Raw genomic sequence first — 14,798 nt, 5'->3', positions numbered from 1 at the left:
CAACTCAGAGATGAGCCACCTGTATGCAGCAACAATGCACAGAGTTCCTCTGCAAGATGCTCTATCCCTTGACACCACACACTTGCAACTGGTGTACGTCTGCACTAGGAGGGACATGCAGAGCCCCCGCCCACCCCACCAGTCCAGCGCAACCCTGCCATCTCACTCCAAGCAACAAAACGGAGCCCCGCTGAGCACACAGTGGGCAACATGAGCACCGATCAACTCTCTCTCTCCGGCACCTCGCGATCGGGCCCTAGACCTCTACAATGCTAGTCTGCTCCTTGTGACCAGAGGAGATGGACCGTTAGGGAGGGAGTCAGAACACTGACCCCCTCTCTACTGGAGGACCTGTCACCTAGCCATGTACCATCCCAAATTACTGTCACCCTCCTTGCCTGCCCCATGATCAACCTTTTGCAGTGGTGCTAAACACAACCCCACAGGCTCTTTAGGAATATGCCAAGACCCAACACGCACCCCTCAAATAACTTCAGACCAGGCTCAAAGCATTTGAAACAACTTTACTATAATAGGGTGAAAATTCCTTACCCTAACAAACACTGAATGGGACTGCCCAAGCATACCTGTACAGGTATAGACCTTGTGGGTGAAGTCCATAATTGGAATCCAGAATGGAGGTGTCCATTTTTACAGGGTCCCAATAAGCCTGTGTTCCTGGAGCGGACCACAGGTCCCAGCAAACTTCTTCGATAGCTCCCGTTCTCTCACCTGCCACCTTGGGGCCCAACCCTCTCCCCTTTTATATGGCACAGGAAGGGAGGCGAGACCCCAGAAAGCACACAAAATTGTCCAGAAAAGGCAGCAAAATGTCCCCCTTCAAGGGACTTGGGCAGCCGAACTATCCAACCAAAGACAGCAGGCAACCTGGAGAAGAGACGTTTGAGAGGGGATATGATTTCAATTTACAAATACCATACTGGTAACCCCACAATAGGGATAAAACTTTTTCGTAGAACGGAGTTTAACAAGACACGTGGCCACTCATTAAAATGAGGAGATAAGAGGTTTACCTTAAACTACGTAGAGGGTTATTTACTATAAGAGCGGCAAGGATGTGGAATTCTCTTCCAGGAGGTGGTCTCGGCGGGGGGGCATCGATAGTTTTAAAAAACTATTAGATAAGCACCTGAATGACCACAACATACAGGGATATACAATATAATACTGACATATAATCACACATAGGTTGGACTTGATGGACTTGTATCTTTTTTCAACCTCACCTACTATGTAACTATGTAACCTGCCTACAAAGTACCATTGATGGTCTCTTTGTGAAAATTCCAGTCCCTGGATGTCATGCTGACCCTGTCACGTACCTGGTAGGTTGTGAGCCTGAAGTGCAGGGAAAGACCTCCCTTACAGCTCCCACTCCCGTTCCCCTGGAATGGAAACAGAGGGCCAGGAGTGAAGAGTGGTATGGGTGCCTGGCAGGATCAACAGCTGCTGGTAGTTCAGTAGTGGTGGCACCCTCTGGAATCAGGAACCTGAAGAGAAGACTGAAGACAGCGACTGGAATGCAGATAGGACCAGGAACCCAACAGGTAAGCAAGCCGGATAGTGGAGTGCTGGACTGGAGCCGGAACAACAGCAGGTAGGAGCCTGGAACACTGGGCTGGAACCAGGAACAAGCAGCAGGTGATAGCCTGGAATGCTGGACTGGAAACAGCAGGTAATAGCCTGGAACGCTGGACTGGAACCAGGAACAAGCAGTAGGTAGCAGACTGGAACGCTGAACTGAAACCAGGAACAAGCAGTAGGTAGTTGACTGGAACGCTGGACTGGAAACAGCAGGTAATAGCCTGGAACGCTGGACTGGAACCAGGAACAAGCACTAGGTAGCAGACTGGAACACTGGACTGGAACCAGGAACAAGCAGTAGGTAGCTGACTGGAACACTGGACTGGAAACAGCAGGTAATAGCCTGGAACGCTGGACTGGAACCAGGAACAAGCAGTAGGTAGCAGACTGGAACGCTGGACTGGAACCAGGAACAAGCAGTAGGTAGCAGACTGGAACGCTGGACTGGAACCAGGAACAACAGCAGGTAATAGCCTGGAATGCTGGACTGGAACTAGGAACAACAGCAGGTAATAGCCTGGAAGCCGGTATACACAGTGGAGGGTCAACAAGCCGGTGGTCGGTAGCGGTCGGACAGCAGAGGTACCAGGGGTAATGCAGAGGGATGGTCAGGCAAGCCAAGAGGGTCTGGTGCAGGCGGATAGCAGGATGGTCAAACAGGAAGCCGGGTCAGATAACAGGATACACAGATCAGATCAGGTAACTCACACAGAACGCTGTAGAGCAGACAGCGGGGATGGAGTGTGACAGACCGGTTTAAATAGCCCGTCTGACACCAGCGGGAGTGCGGGCGCGCGTGCCCGTGCGTGACCGCACCCGTGAACGCGTGCGCATGTGCAGTGGAACCCGTGGCCGTGTTCCCGTGCGCCTGGATCGCTGGTTACTGGCAGGATCTTCATGACAGACCCTCTGTTTCAGTGTTTTTTTAAAACCACTGATGCAGAACAAGTACTAATAGTGTTTGTTTTAACTCTGTGATTGGGAAAGAATTGAAGCCAGATAGCCAGGCATGCAGCACCTTCAAATCATCAATAGCTGCTCTTCTCATTACATCTGAAATCTAGCTGTTTTGAATTACTGCAGTTTGCATATTGTCATTATACTTTGCACTGCATATTAAATGCAGATCTTAAAGTGTTTGTAAAGGTAGAAGGTTTTTTACCTTACTGATTTCTATCCCCCCCCCGAAGCCCCCCTAAATACATACTGTGACAGACCTAGCCGGGAAAGAGACTTTTGGAGGGGACTGTATGCTAGCCTCTTGCCGATCGATCGGGGTCCCTTGCATTTGGGGGAACGGTGCTCTTTGTGAGCTGTATGTTTGGGGACCCTGGATTTGCCATATTGGAATAGTGGCTGATTCATAATGCTGGGACAGATACTGTTAGGAGATGCTGATGTAAATTCCAACACCTGTCTGTCTATTGTCTGCTAAAATGTGTATTGTAAATAAGTCTACTATGGGATCTAAGAGTCATTAGATCCCCATTGTTATTTGTGTTAATTAACTCTGATATTGTGTGAAGAAGAGTCTATGTTGATTGTGATAATGTTGATTGGATTTTCTGAACTACAAGACGGCCAGTCTGGCCTAACGGTCATGTCTGAGTCATCTAGGCTGTCTAAAGGGATTAGTTAATTAGCTCATGTTAATTAGGTTAATTAGGTTACAGCTGTATTTTTAGAGTAATATGAGCAGGAGGTCTGCACCTCCACGTTGAGTGTACAAAAGCCTGTATTTTGTCAATAAAGATAGATTCCTGTTTGAACTTACATACACCTGCCTGGTGTTTGTTCTGAGCTACACAACTGGGTTAGAACGGCACATAGCTGAAGTTCTAATCCCGGAGCATCGGATGACCGAACCATCAGATGTTGCAATCTGATTCAATAGCTGCAGAGGAGTGTCGGGAGAGTGGAACCGAGCGAGCAAGGGGCTCGTTACACATACCACGAAAGCCGAGGCTCTCCCCGGTCTCTCGCTCCTGATTGGCTCAGATACAGCAGCCATTGGCTTCCACTGCTGTCAGTCATATTCAGTGACAAGGAAGTGAGGGGAGGGCCAAGCCCCGCTCTATTTATCTTATGGACACTCAGAGCAGGGCTCGGGATCAAGCAAGCATGAATACCCCCATAGCAAGTGGCTTGCTATGGGGGCACTCTGCAGGAGGTGGAGTCAGGAGTTCCACGGGAGGACCCCAGAAGAGGAGGTTCGAGGCTGCTCTGTGCAAAACATTTGCACAGAGCAGGTAAGTATAACATTATTGTTATTTTAAGGAAAAAAAACAAGGCTTTACAATCACTTTAAGGCCCTTTTCACATAGGTGATCCAATCAAGTCTGCCTGTCAGTTTTTCAGGCAGACCTGATCAGAAAGGTCCATGCATTCCTTTAGACAGACGGGTGTAAACAGGCAGGCGGGAGTAAAGTGTAAAGCCTCGTACACCCGATCGGATTTTCGGCAGGGAATTGTGTGATGATCCTCAAATCCGACCGTTAGCACGCTCCATCAGACAATTGTTGTCCAACTTTCCGCCAACAAATGTTGGATGGCAGGCTAGTAAATTTTCGGCGGACAACGGTCTATTGTCAGATTTTCCTACCATGTGTGCACAAGTCTGTCACACAAAAGTCCAAAGTACAAACACATATGCTCGGAATCAATGCTCAGCAAACACGACATTAGCAGAAGGTGCCCAAAGGGTGGCGCTCAAGAGCTGAATTTCCACGTAGTATGTCACTACGTTTGTGTTTGTTGGCTGACAATTGTGTACCGTTTGTAGGCAAGACAAGTTCCCGGCACACGCCCTTGGGACAAAAGTCTCATGCTCTGTTGGTCAACAATCCGATCGTGTGTATGAGGCTTTAGTTTACACTCGCCTACCTCTGGGTCTGATCTGGTCAGAAAAAAAAACAGAAGGGGTTCCGTCCTCTTCCATTTAGGCAGATTGGATAGGAAGGTATTCAGGTGTAAACTGACAGCCGAGCCCGTTTGCTCATGGCCACCTATAGAGCAGAGAGGGCTCTGTCCGTGTCCCCTCTTCAGAATTTAGGGGGACACGGATGTGTCATCCGCCTGCTCTTCCCCGATTAGCAGGGGATTTGTGATCGGATCCCCTGCTGATCAGAATGGAATCCGTCACATGTGATAATCAGACAGGATATGTAGCCCAGTGTCAGAGAGGTGAACATTTCAGACAATGAGGTTTAGTTTCTAATTTAGCCAGGTTCTCATTAACTGTGCTGTGTCAATATTTAGGATTCCATAGACCTAAAACTGTAGATAATCTATGATGAAAACAGGGCACTTCAAGTGCATTTAGTATAGTAGTGTATCGTAAAATCTTGTACTCATTCCTTATTTTCACACTTGTTTTGGTTGGTACAGGAATAGCCATTAATAAGAGACATGTATACGAGTGAAAAATGTAAAAGTGAAAAACAGTGAAGCTGTGAGATATAGTAAAACGTGGGCTTGGAAGACAGTAACTGCAGCAGATGTGGAGCTCAAAGAACATTGATAATAGAGGTAGGAAATTTCCTCCTTAAAACGTTAGGTTTGACTAGATGCTGCAACAACACTTTTCAAAAACAGAAGTATCTATGTACCACCAACATATAAAGTACTTTGGCACAATAGTTCTTAACAAGTGTTACTTCTTCCCCAGGGAGTACATCTGACACATTCAGCTTCTGCTTGCCAAAAGTATTCATCATAGTACTTGAAAGGGTCAAGTGAACATGACCTTGTCTTAAAAATGTCTTATGCCGCGTACACACGGCCGGACTTGCCAACGGGCTAAACTCCGTCGACATTTCCGATGGTGAGATTGAGAACATGTTCTATATCTGAGTCCGTCAGAAATGTCGACAGAAAAAGTCCAATGGGGCATACACGTGGTCGGAATGTCTGACCGAAAGCTCCCATCTGACTTTTTCTGTCGGGAAGTCCGGCCGTGTATACACGGCATAAGACAACAACAGTGCTGAGATGCAAGAACCAGTGTTATGCCTCGTACACACGATCAGACCTTCCGACAACAAAACCGTGGATTTTTGTTTAAAGGATGTTGGCTCCAACTTGTCTTGCATACACATGGTCACACAAATGTTGGCCAACAATTACGAACGTAGTGACGTACAAGACGTACATGTTATCTCCATTACGAACACTAGTTATATAAGACTGAGCGCTTCCGGCTCGTACTTGATTCCGAGCATGTGTGAACTTTTGTGCATCGGACTTGTGTACACACGATCGGAAAGTCCGACAACAAAGTTTTGTTGGCGGAAAATTTGAGAACCTGCTAGCCAACATTTGTTGGCGGAAAGTCCGCCAACAAATGTCCGATGGAGCGTACACACGGTCGGACTTTCAGCCAACAAGCTCACCTACAACATTTCCCAACGGAAAATCCGATCGTGTCTACGTGGCATTAGTCTTAAATCAACCTATGTGGAGCTCCTTGATTTGGGAGCATAACTATGGATCGTCGAGCACCATAGCAAAATTATGATGAGCCCCCCTCAATTTCTCTCTGTCGCACCTGACATGGCCAACTGTGAAAATACTGTCACTGATCATAACATGAAGTATGCTTAGGGCCCTTTCACACTGGTGCGGTTTGCAGGCGCTATTGCGCTAATAATAGGGCCTGCAAACTGACCCGAAACAGCCGCTGCTGTCTCTCCAATGTGAAAGCCCCAAGGCTTTCACACTGGAGCGGTGCGCTAGCAGGACGGGAAAAAAAGTCCTGTTAGCAGAATCTTCGGAGCGGTGAAGGAGTGGTGTGTATACTGCTCCTTCACCGCTCCTGCCCATTGAGATCAATGGGACAGCGCGGCTATACCGCCGGCAAAGCGCCTCTTGCGGTGGTTTTTAACCCTTTCTCGGCCGATATATCGAGGGTAAAGCGCCGCTTACAATAGCGGCGTTTTACCGCCGCCGCCGCCCCCGCCCCAGTGTGAAAGGGCCCTTAAAGTAGAACTTTACACTCTCAATCAGTATTGACTATTTTTATTCCTTATGCTGCTAGCATTGGTAAATAAATAAAAAAATATATCATATTTACTTGTTTTAAACTTTTTTTTTTATTTTACAGTAATAACAGTTACTTCCTGGTTTCCAGACCTAGGTAAAATATGTCAGACATCTCAAGAGTCTTCAGGACGGGAGGAGTGGTTTACTCAGTTAAAGCGGAGTTCCACCCAAAAGTGGAACTTCCGCTCATTTGTCTCCTCTCCCCCTCTCTGGTGCTACAATTGGCACCTTTCAGGGGGGAGGGGGGACAGGATACCTGTCTTTGACAGGTATCCTGTTCGTACTTCCAGGAGTCCGCGCCACGGCCCATGACATCACCGCGGGGCTCCCTCCTCCTCCCTCCTCCTCCCCCTGTTGCAGGACCAGTAGGAGAGAGGAGCGGGGCCTTGCGCATGCACAGTAGGGTTCCTGGCGTGAAGCCGTAAGGCTACACTTCCAAGTTCCAAGTTCCGGGAGCACCCAACAGCTGATGGAAACGTCAGCTGCGGTGCCGACATCACTGGACTTCAGGACAGGTAAGTGTCCTATTATTAAAAGCCAGCAGCTGCAGTATGTGTAGCTGCTGGCTTTTAATCATTTTGTTTTGGGCAGACCTCCACTTTAAGTACACCCTCCTGCATGCATGCTTGAGCTAAGGGCAGATGGATTCCAAGAAAATGCTTCATGAAACATCAGCCCTTACTCAAAATGACCACACCCAGAACTGCTAGGGGGGTGTTTTTTAGAGTGATTTCTCAGGAAAATAAATCATGGAGACATGAATGGATTGATGGGTTTTTTTTATTAAAAAATATTAAATAGTGTTTTTAGTTTGTGGTGTATGCAGTATATTTCTGCTTTAATTCAAGGACAGGCAACAGGAGAGGTAGCAGTATAGTCAGGACAGGGGCCAATGCCACTAATTATAAAAAAAAAAAAAAAGGGGGGTCACAGTAATTGTATCCACTAAACCTCTCTCGATCCAGTGCTGTGCTCAACTGCATCAGCGCTGCTCTCTCTCCCTCTTCTCAAAGGACACAGGGGCAGCAGCAGGAGCCATTCAAATCCTGTGAGGAAGAAGCAGGGGGACGCAGCTGAGCAGCACTGTAGGTGTCTATGGACGCACACAGCCCAGGTCAGGAACATGCCTGCAAGTGTGCCACAATAGCAAACAGCTTGCTATGACAGCACACACAGAAGAGGAGGAGCGGCGAGCACCAGCAGGGGATTCTAGAAGAGGAGGCAAGGGGCCACTCTATGCAATACCATTGCACAGATCAGATATGTATAACATGTTTCTTGTTTTAGGCAAAAATAAATAAATAAATAAATATAAAAAATATATATATATATATATTTTTGCAAATATTATATTATATCTTTTCATGTGACAACACTGACAACACTGAAGAGATAACACTTTGCTACAATGTAAAGTAGTGAGTGTATAGCTTGTATAACAGTATAAATTTGCTGTTCCCTCAAAATAACTCAACACACAGCCATTAATGTCTAAACCGCTGGCAACAAAAGTGAGTACACTCCTAAATGAAAATGTCCAAATTGGGCCCAATTAGCCATTTTCCCTTCCTGGTTTCATGTGACTCTTTTGTGTTGCAAGGTCTCAGGGGTGAATGGGGAGCAGGTGTGTTAAATTTGTTGTTATCACTCTCACTCTCTTATACTGGTCACTAGAAGTTCAACATGGCACCTCATGGTAAAGAACTCTCTGAGGATATGAAAAAAAGAATTGTTGCTCTAAATAAAGATGGCATAGGCCAGTGTTGGCGAACCTTGACACCCCAGATGTTTTGGAACTATATTTCCCATGATGGTCTTGGCCACCATGCTGCAGCTCAGTTTCAGGGTCTTGACAATCTTTTTATAGCCTAAGCCAGTGATAGCGAACCTTGGCACCCCAGATGTTTTGGAACTATATTTCCCATGATGCTCAACTACACTGCAGAGTGCATGAGCATCATGGGAAATGTAGTTCCAAAACATCTGGGGTGCCAAGGTTCGCTATCACTTGGCTAGGCTATAAAAAGATTGTCAAGACCCTGAAACTGAGCTTCAGCATGGTGGCCAAGACCATACACATACAGCGATTTAACAGGACAGGCTCCACTCAGAACAGGCCAAGCCATGGTCGACCAAAGAAGTTGAGTGCACTTTCTCAGCATCATATCCAGAGGTTGTCTTTGGGAAATAGACGTATGAGTGCTGCCAGCATTTCTGCAGAAGTTGAAGGGGTGGGGGGGTCAGCCTGTCAGTGCTTAGACCATACGCCGCACACTGCATCAAATTGGTCTGCATGGCTGTCGTCCCAGATGGAAGCCTTTTCTAAAGATGATGCACAAGAAAGCCCACAAACAGTTTGCTGAAGACAAGCAGACTAAGGACATGGATTACTGGAACCATGTCCTGTGGTCTGATGAGACCAAGATAAACTTATTTGGTTCAGATGGTGTCAAGCGTGTGTGGCGGCAACCAGGTGAGGAGTACAAAGACAAGTGTGTCTTGCCTACAGTCAAGCATGGTGGTGTGAGTATCATAGTCTGGGGCTGCATGAGTGCTGCTGACACTGGGGAGCTACAGTTGATTGAGGGAACCATGAATGCCAACATGTACTGTGACATACTGAAGCAGATCATGATCCCCTCCCTTCGTAGACTGGGCCACAGGGCAGTATTCCAACATGATAATGACCCCAAACACACCTCCAAGATGACCACTGCCTTGCTAAAGAAGCTGATGGTAAAGGATATGGACTGGCCAAGCATGTCTCCACATCTAAACCCCATTGATCATCTGTGGGGCATCCTCAAACGGAAGGTGGAGGAGCGCAAGGTCTCTAACATCCACCAGCTCTGTGATGTTGTTATGGAGGAGTGGAAGACGACTCCAGTGGCAACCTGTGAAGCTCGGATGAACTCCATGCCCAAGAGGGTTAAGGCAGTGCTGGAAAATAATGGTGGTCACACAAAATATTGACACTTTGGGCCCAATTTGGACAATTTCACTTAGGGGTGTACTCCCTTTTGTTGCCAGCGGTTTAGACATTAATGGATGTGTGTTGAGTTATTTTAAGGGAACAGCAAATTTACAATGTTATACAAGCTGTACACTTACTACTTTACATTGTAGCAAAGTATCATTTCTTCAGTGTTGTCACATGAAAAGATATAATAAACTATTTACAAAAATGCGAGGGGTGTACTCATTTTTCTGCTGGATGGTATGCCAAGAGAAGGGGGCACACTCAAGATAAGTGAGTGGATGGTTGTAGAGGAAGTGTTTTCAAGAGAAGTGCCCAGAGAAAAGGGAATGGGTGGGTGGGTACCGTGCACTGAAATGACAAAAGACCACTGTGGGTGGTCTGCTTAAATACCCTGGGCTCCTCCCATAATTTCAGGCCACCATACTGGCCTTCCTATTTATGGTCTTAGCCCTATGACCGGAAGAGATGTGAACCACATAAACATGCCAAAAGACTAACAACATAAAGTAGACCTGAAGTATGCCCTGGTCTGCTGGATGGTATGCCAAGATAAGGGGGCAAAACACTTGGATAGGGAGGTAATTATTTAATTGAGCTCGTAACGTACTACTGGGCAAGGTTGCTGAAGGCTTACAACATTTCTGCTTGCGGATTTGGAATGTATCGGGCAAAACAAGCGGATTTCCACCTGCCCATCTTCTTGATGACATGGTCCGGTACCCCGCATTGTGATGCTGCTGATGCTGCTCCGATACGGAAGGAATGTTCAGAATATCGGCCTAAGTTAAGCAAGAGAATCCTAATGTGTCTGGTGAACTGACTACCACTCAGAGGGTTGGTAAGGAAAGGTAGCAATGGGCTAGACTCCGACAGTTTGAGCAGATGAGATAACACCCATTCTAGAATGGCCACTGGGCACGAGGCGTTGTGAGACTGGAATAGCTTGATATCTACCCCAGGACCAGACTGTTGCATTTTGGACACTACGAGGTGCAGGATGAAGTGATTCTGATGGTGTGTCAGATGGTGTCTGCGTAGTACCTGACAGCCGGGGCTGGTGACTGTGAACTCGCTCGGACGTAAAAAGCCATAGAAGGCCAGGTAGATGGCTGCTTGAATGACCAGGCTGGGCAGTAACCTGAAGGGGGAAAGTGACAGGATGGTAGACATGTCTCTGAAGATGGCGCTAGTGACTGGTAGACGCTTGCTTCTGGTTTGGGGTTGTTTCTGGTAGAGCCAGCTGCGTGTGGCAGTATGATATGAAAGCCAGAATGTGTTTAAAATCTCCAGACACTGCGCTGGGGTTTGAGGCTAGGAACCTGTCGTAGGAATTCCAGGCAGTATGATAGGCCTTCAGGGTGTTGCGGGATAATGACTGGTTTATAAGGCGGGTCGCATTGTGTAGGTGTTGCTTTAATCCAGCGTCAGCTGTGACCAAGGTGGGATAAGAGATGTGGTCGGGTTGGCTCCAGGTTCCTGCAAAAAGAATGACTGGTAGCCGCTTGCTACTGGTTTGGGGTTGTTTCCTGTGGATAATGCGTAGGATGGTTTTGACTACATGGGCAGTGAACAAGCATGGCTTGGTAGGGCCCTGTAAGGAGACGAAATGCTGGATGCCAGCTAAGTAGAGTCTGATGGTATTATGTGATAGAGCCAACTGCGTGTGGCAGTATGATATGAAAGCAAGGATGTGTTTGAGATCTCCCAACACTGCGCCGGGGTTTGGAGCTAGGAACCTATCGTAGAAATTCCAGGCAGTATGGTAGGCCTTCAGGGTGTTGTGGGATAATGACTGATTTATAAGGCGGGTTGCAACGTGTAGGTGTTGCTTCAATCCAGCGTCAGCTGTGACCAAGGTGGGATAAGAGATGTGGTCGGGTCGGCTCCAGGTTCCTGCGAAAAGAATGACGCAAAGTTAAAGCGGGATAATGCATCAGCCGAGACTTTGCACTTGCCCAGGATATAGATGCAGTGCACATTGAATTGATGCTGCAGAGATAGTTGCACCAGCCTGCGCAGGCAGGACATGATGGCTAGCGATTTGCACCTGCCTTTATTTATGATATTGGCTGTGGCCTGATTTTCTGTGGCAAACGTCACTGTTTGCCCTACCCAGGTGCTGCCCCAGACTTGAGCTGCTGCCACAATGGGGTAGAGTTCCAATAGTGAGGAGGACTGACTGAACCCGGGGATCAGGAGGATTTCTGGTGGCCATGGCCCTGCAAATCAATGATGGCCAAAAATTGCCGCAAAGCTTGTAGAGGCTACGGCATCTGTGACTACCCGAGGTGAAGAAGAGGATGCTGAAGGAATAAACATTGATATGCCATTCCAGTTCGTGGGAAATTCATCCCACATTGACAAATCTGCTATTGCTGCTGTGTCTAGCCTAAGAATTTGGTCGGAATCTTGTGCCTGCGAGAGGAAAACTAAGAGGTGGGAGATGAAGGACCGCCCCTGAGGGATGATCCTCATGGCGAAATTAAGCATGCCAAGCAAAGATTGTAGCTGTCTCTTGGTGCACCCTCGAGTAAGGGTAAAGGTGTGAATGGCAGACCTGATGCGGGTCAACTTGTCAAGAGGCAGGCTGGCCTGCATGGACCGTGTGTCGAGTGTGACACCCAAAAAGGAGATGGACTGTGCTGGGCCTTCAACTTTAGTTTCTGCTATGGGTACATGAAGATTACCAAATACCCCTCTTAAGCTGTTCAAATCTACTGGGGGCTCACCAGGTTTTTCGATGAGCAAGAAGTAAGCGAGATAGTGGATCACTTTCTGACAATGTGCCTGATGCGACAGGATCCAGGAAAGGGACTGGACAAAAGTATCGAACAGCCACGGGCTGCTTTTAGAGCCAAATGTTAATTTGGTGGCAAAATAATACAAACCTTTCCACTTGATTCCATGCCATCGCCAGAGGGATAACTTCATGGGCAGTAATTTGAAAGTGTCTGAGATGTCCCATTTTGGACAGCCAAGTGCCTACTCCTATGCTAATGATGGCTTGAATAGCAAGGTCGACTGACAAATACTTAAGGGAAAATTCTTCTCAGGGTATTAGGGAGTTCAAACTTGGGATGTGAGAACAATGAGACGCGGACAGATCATACACTAAACAATGTTTATTAGAAAACCTGCCAAGTCCAATAGGGCTGACTCTCCAGACAGCAAAAGGTGACTTGGAAAAGGTGCCGATCATGTACCCTCGGTCCAGTTCAGTTTGTAACAAGATGCCAATGGCTGACTCGACAGTGGCAGCTGAGAGTAGGTTCTTGCATTCGTGGGTCGTGTGGGGCAGCGTGATGAGGCCGGTGTGGAATCCTGAGGTGAATCCCTGCACGAGAAAGGCAGCCAGGGAGGGAGTCGGGTGGGAGGATAGGTAAAACACGAGCCACCCGACATGCACACGACCTAGTCATGATGTATTTAGCTGCTTAATGACTTTGGGATGTGCTTTATGACATGAGAGGCAAACATGAAGGAGCTTACAGTGAGTGTAGTTGCAAGTCCCAAAATTGAAATTGTTGCAGATTGCCGCGTTCCCCACTGACTGGATCTATCATACTAACTTGTCAACCTGGGATGGCTGTGTGAAAGCCGGCAAGTTTTGAGTGGTACCAGAGGTGGAGGGATAGTTGGGGAGGCGTCTGCCACCTACCTCGGAGCACCAATTTGCTGTATGGGTGGAAGACTGGCAGTTATCACAAAGTGGGGAGCGTAGGTCTGCAAAGTGGCGGCAGAATAACTCTGTATCGATGTTACTCCAGTTGATGGTAATCTGGAACTGAGAGAGCCTAGCTGCTGCTTTAGCTGAGAATGACCGGTGGTAGTCATAGAATGAAAACCCCCCATACTTGTGACCCAAATCCACCACTGCATGTAGGTACAAGTCCAGCTCTTCCCTCCTGCTGGGGTGCAAAGGACGTCTCTGACCATCCCGAAGGCTAGCACAAACTCAGTGACAGTAAGCTTGCGGTTAAGCCTAGGGTCTTTAGCTTTAAGGACCACTGAGACGTCCCCCCCAGGTATATGATTTGTTGTTGGACATATTGTTAACTGATATGAGGAGGGAAGCTAGGTTAACATCCTTACCTTCCAATGTCATTCCTGATGCCAGCTGGGACAAGGTGCACAGGGAAGACAGTCGTGAAAGTTTCAGGTGTACCTGTAGGTGAAGGCATCGAGACGGCGCTGGTGACCGGGTTCGGTAGGGCCGAGGCTGGGCATACCTCCAGGGCTCCCACTCTGGCCTGGACATCAGTGACTGCTGTAGACAGCGTTGTCACCATGGAGTGGAGCTGAGCAATAGCTGAGGAGATAGACTGCAGAGATACCTGGGTGCCAGGTTGGACTGCTGCTGGCGGTGGGAATAGCAGCCTAAAAAGCTTGGCTTTTTCTGGCTCTGGCAGGGTAGGAAATACCCCTGTGTCACAGCTCTGTTGTGAGCTTGGGGATGGTCCAAGCTCTGGGAGACTGAGTGCCGCCGCTTTCTGAACCCACTGAGGGTAACGGAGGGGCGGAGTCTAAGTCTTCGCTGTCGGCCTGCGACTTGGCTTCAGCTAAAAGAAAAGTAGAGGGGAAATGCATATGTTAAGATAAGTTGAAAAAGCAGGAGGGGACAGATGCGTTGCGTAGGTAAAGATGGAAAAAACAAGGAAAAAACGAGAAGGACAGGAAAAGGAATGACAGACATAGTGAAGAAGCCGATTTGCGTACGAACGCTGTTGAGTGGAAATTTAGAAAACTCAAAAGAGTGCGCGGCAACCGAGGTGAGCCAGGAGGTGACTGGCCAGGTAACCAATAGCTCAGGTGCCCGTTTGTGCTCGGCATAAACCTGTGAACCAGAGCCCCAGGGCATACTGGGACGGGGAGCTGCAGTCTGGTATTCCTAAGGAGGAATGTTGTGATCTGTCAGTGGCGGTGGTCCATAAGGGCGCACGGGTGCCGCCCCCCCTCTCCAGCCACCCCTTCTATGACCAATGAATAGATTCATGCATAGCATGAATCTATCCATGGCCGCCGCTGACACCCCCTATTTAAGCGCCCGGCCCCATTTCAGGCGCTGGGCGCCTGAATTACAGCGGGGGGGTGTTTTTGAAGCACCTGATTAGAGCCATAGGGTCTAATAGGCGTTAAAAATGGTGACCTGCGAGCGCCATGCCTGGAATGAATA

The sequence above is a fragment of the Aquarana catesbeiana genome, linkage group LG02 (assembly GCF_042186555.1).
Source record: "Aquarana catesbeiana isolate 2022-GZ linkage group LG02, ASM4218655v1, whole genome shotgun sequence".
NCBI classification, from domain to species: domain Eukaryota; kingdom Metazoa; phylum Chordata; class Amphibia; order Anura; family Ranidae; genus Aquarana; species Aquarana catesbeiana.
This window is presented reverse-complemented; position numbering follows the sequence as displayed.